The sequence below is a fragment of the Belonocnema kinseyi genome, chromosome 1, assembly GCF_010883055.1.
Source record: "Belonocnema kinseyi isolate 2016_QV_RU_SX_M_011 chromosome 1, B_treatae_v1, whole genome shotgun sequence".
In the NCBI taxonomy this organism is placed as follows: domain Eukaryota; kingdom Metazoa; phylum Arthropoda; class Insecta; order Hymenoptera; family Cynipidae; genus Belonocnema; species Belonocnema kinseyi.
This window is the reverse complement of record NC_046657.1, coordinates 139,551,203-139,556,483: the sequence shown is the minus strand read 5'-3', so window position 1 is coordinate 139,556,483 and position 5,281 is coordinate 139,551,203.

The window sequence follows — 5,281 nt, the reverse complement described above, 5'->3', positions numbered from 1 at the left end:
AGTCAGTTCTTCTTAATCTTATAACCTAATGATAAATACTTTGAATAGAGATTAGTCAAGTACCATTTGGTAATTCGACTGTTTTTTTTGAAACTATATACTCTTTCATTTGGCGTAACATTTTAAACAGTCGAAAAGTCAACTGCTAAAAATGTATATAAATAAAAAATTTAATTTTTTTTAGTCTTCCACAGTTAAATTAAACTCACATTGACTTATTAAACTGTATTTAAAATAAATTTGAAATATTCTTCAATTTTCAGCAGTTACAAATCAATTGAGAATTTATTTCTATTTTTAATAACCAAATTTTCAGAATACGGCAATTAAATTTTAAATTGTCTTTAATTGTGTACAGTTGAAAATTACATTTTTATCTTATTTCAATATTTAATAGCTGAGAGTCGAAACTTGAGTATTCGATTTATTTCCATTTTTAACAACTAAAAATTCAAAATTAAATTTTCAAAAGTTGCATCTTTATTTCAGAAATCTTTAATTTGAAAAGAAATGTGTATTTGAAATACATTTTTGAGTATAATAGGTGCTTGGATATCTACGCAGCAGCATACGTTATTAAATGATCCAAATACTGTATTCATAATTACATACAAAGTTGTAGTGTCGTCTGCTTTAAGTGGGGGACTTGATTTGAAGTTCAAACGTACCGATGCAACATGAAACAGTAGCCTTCAGTTAAGAATTACATCGCCCCGCTGAGCAGCGAGCTCGAGTTCCATACCCTTACAACAGAAAGGTCAGCAGAGCTGACCGGTATAGCATGTTACCCTGACATTGTCTTTGGCCTATGAAATATTCAGAATGAAATATTTTAAATATCTGAAACTCGACATTTTCACGTGTTTCAAGTCAAAATGATTAAAATGTAAAAGTTGTTATATTGCAAGACATTGAGAAGGATTGGATCAGTTTTTCTATTGCAAATTAAAAAAAAAAGACTTTCCTACAATTGATTTAGTCCGAGTTTCAAAATATTGGCGCCACCTACTTTCTATAATGATTTCAATCATTTTCGATGGGTATCCACTATTCTGAGTTAGAGGTTAAGTTGTTACTGCAGCATTTTTATATTGCGATAATTACTTAGAAGGGGTTCTACACTATTTCAAACAAAAAATGTCAACCCTATAAATTTAAAAAGAAGTAAGTAAACGTTTTAGAATAACATACCCGCTTATTCAAACTAATACTGCCTACGACATAATCACACTGTACCACTGTCACATCATTAAATGATCTGATTTGTGCGTGTCGTTTAACCACATACTTTTTACTCTGCATTCCGCATACCGCTTAAAAAAACATTCTTTTTTGCGCACTGGATTTTTTAAAAGTAAAAAACTGCATAGGGTGCATTGCTTTGTTTTGTTCATCATAAGATGATGTATATTATACTATTTTGAAGTTCTTTTACCTAAATAAATTGGTGTTACTGCTTCTTCTTCTTCTTTTCTTCTTCCTCTTTATTCAAACCATAGGCGTTGATGCTTAGACCATTGAGATGGTGTCCTGAATTTTAGTTTGATCGGGATCATTCTTCTCACGATAATATTCATGCTGCTTCCAACATTTATTTGATGGTTCTTTGTCTTTGCTGGATTCATACTCTTCTGTAATATATTTATCATTTTTATGTATGATATAATTACAGTAAAATATTGCGAAAATGTTATCCTTTATTTTTTTCTTTTATGGAACTTTTAAGAAGAAGGACTGGGGAAATTTTAATTTATGAATAAATATAGGCAGAACCTAATAATTTTAGTATCTTCCAGACTAATAGTAACAATTAGTTTAGTAGATGTCGTAATTATCAGCTTCTGCCTCTATTTATGAATACTTTTATGGAAAGCAATATATGTATTTTTATCCATAAAACAGAATTCTCCACTACATACCATATCATCATCCCTTTTGTTTGTGTGCCGGTATACGTATTCCCATCTCTGATACTACTTTTTCATCCATTCACTTAACAATTCAAATATAAATAATATTTCATTGGCCACAGCATTTTCACTGAAAGCCATTATCATATACAAATCACCATTATTGAAAAAATACTTTCATTTAAACTCTTTCAGTAGTGTTAATTGATGAAGCTCTTGCACTGAACTGAACATATATTAAATAATTAAAATTATAAATAAACTTGAATCTATTTACACCAAAAATTGTCAATTGTTAAATTATTTTATCCAAATTTATTATCTGTATATATTAATATTACCCTATTTGTCTTGAGGATCGAGATGATTCTACATTGTAGAACATTTTTGTTTATCTCTGAATGATTTGCGTATTCAAAAAGTATATTTTTAAATCAAATTAGTCATCATTATTTAGATAGACAGACATAAATAATCCTCTATCGTTATAAACTATATTATGCAGTAGTTTTATAGGATGATGACATTTTAAAATTTCGAAATACTTTTTCATAATCAATTACAAAAGAAAATGCTTTCACTTTTGAAACCACAAATGGCATACTGTCTTACCTCAAAAATTCAAATTATTTATAGTATCTTATTACATGATCCAGCATATTGTACTGATTTAAAGTAATGCTGAAAATAAGAAACATGAATCTTTCATCGAGATATTTAAAATCAATACGGCTAAACAAGTCTAGATATTTGTATGTTGTAGATAGTGACATCGATTTTTAGAACACAAACTCTAATCATCCTTTAGCATTAAATGAAAGAGTTCTTAATCACATTTCTTATCTTACGTGGACGCGCAAAACTCAAAACGGATATTCGAATTTTTTTGTAGCGAAAAAACGTAGCGAAAAAAAGTTGATTTTAAACATTTTTCTTTTTAATTCTCTGTGAACATTTTTAGCAGTAGCATCTGGCCTCAGGTTTGCTGCAAAAAAGTCAGTAGAAGAAAAAAAGTTGTAAACATGTTAAGTTATTTATTATAAACAAATATTCACAGCAAATATGTAGTTTAATAGATTATGTTTATGTTAAGTATATTTATGCATCGAAATTTCTCGTTCAGGGCAACGAGGAAAAATTTGATCACAAAAATGTGGTATCTGATACCTTTTGTTAACTTTATCAAAAAATAATATAAACAAATGCATGATTTAAACAGTTTTAGGCAGAAAAAATCGAATTGTCTTCAGATTTTCTTGGAATCTCATTGTTTGTAATGGATATTGGTGTATTTTTCTCATCTGATATAATTTGTCAAATTTATTCACACATATTATAAACAAATGCAAAATTTGAATATTTTTAGGCAGAAACTAACCAAATTTTCTTCCTGTTATCCTCGAATCTCATTACCCGTGCTCAAGAATCACGCTTACGCATGTATCATGTGTTGTCATCTGCTGGTAATAGGCAAAATATCTTATATGGTGCTTACATGGCAGCAAATTCAAATAAAAAAATTATGAGAGAAGAAGAAATTGAAACGAAGTTTATCTTGTTCTATACTGGAATGTCAAGACTACGTTTTATAATAATTTATGATAAATTAAAACAATGACAAACACATTTAAATGGGCATCACGGGCAATTTGATTCAAAGTCAATCGAAAGATAATTCAGTTTGTTTTTGCGTAAAACTGTTAAAATCATCCATTTCTTTATATTATTTGTTAATAAAGTCAAAAAACGATATCGGATATAACATGTTAATGATCACATTTCACCCCCGACCAGTAGCATCATGGTATATTAGTCGGGGGCTAGTCAGGTGACCCGACTTAGGGGAATTTTCCCCAAAGTTCAGTAGGAACATTCCCCAAACATCCGCCTGAAATATTAACCAAACTAACCAAAATTTGTGGAACAATCCCTAAAAGTTTTTCAAAATACTCCTTGTTTACAGAAATCTCCGTAAACTTGTTGAAATATTTAAAAGAGCTCAAATTACCCAAGATTTAATAGGGAACATATTCTACGCTTACAAATGCATAAATTTATGTAACTGAAATTCCTCATAATTTGTGGAATATTAATTTTTAAAAAACTTCAGCTGGAACGCAGCAATGGAAGAGCTTCGCTCTGAAGGAACCGCCATGTTGGTCACGGTAGTCTCTACTACACGTAATTATGCTTTATTACGCGTGGACTGCTGTCTTAAACACTCGTCGTGTAATTTCTGTTACGCGAGAGGTGGCACGTTGCGCCCTTGCGGATTTTCTTTAAAGCTACCAGTCCAGAACCGCAAGACTAAAATAAAGGTGGTGGTGAAATCTGAACTCTACCGTGCTGAATTAATCACTGATTAATCAAAAACTTTTTCTCTTTCCAATTTCAACTACCTGAAGGAATAGACTTTATTTACATATGGCAAACCTTTCAGATCAATTTAAAAATAAGCATCTATATAAATTTAAATTCTTATGACTTCCGGGGGGCACTTTTCACCTATATCTATATGTATCTTTTCCAATATGAAAGTTCTTAAAATTCTATACAAGTTCCTAGAAATTCGAAATTTTCTAAAAAGTACTACCAAAAATAAGATTAAGTCTTTTGATAGATTTTGATCGTTGTTTTTGTAAACACTTGATTTTCATACAAAATTATTAACTTATTAATTATTTAATAAAAACAACATTCGCAAAGCAGAATACAGTCGATATATACTCGGTCTTTGGAAATCATCGCGAAGGCTATTTTTTCGGGAAAGTCGTGTTTAATTTTTTAGAAGAATTTATTATATGAGTAATAAATGAGAACTTCTTTGGAAAAATACATTTTAAATACGTGAGTCGTGTTTGAACTTACAAACTTTTTCTTATGGAAACGAAAAAATTGTAAGATTAGGCTATTCTGAAAACTGAAAAATTAAAAAAATGATTTTAAAATATTTTCTTAGTGGTTTGGAATAAAAAATCATTACGCTTTTTAAGATATCACCTCATTTAATAAGACCTTGCCGAAACCTCAAACATAAGAATAACCCTACCAGAACCCCACTAGCTCCTGACCAGAGCCTGAAGATTACCCGCGCGGAAATTAGTAAATAAAAAGGCCCGACCAGCCCTTGACCAATCACCGACCAGGCTCCCACTGACAATTGGACAACAAGCTCAACTAGTCCCCGACTAGTCCCCGACTGGGTACTTTGTAAAAATTAATAACCCGACTAGCCCCCCATTCGTGCCCGACTTATAATAGGGCCAAATGGGGTTATTTTCACACGGGTGTGCGCCGCTCAGGATGCTTTTCTTGAAAAAATGTGGGTTGAAATTTAAAAATATTTGACAATATTATTTGTTACAAACAAA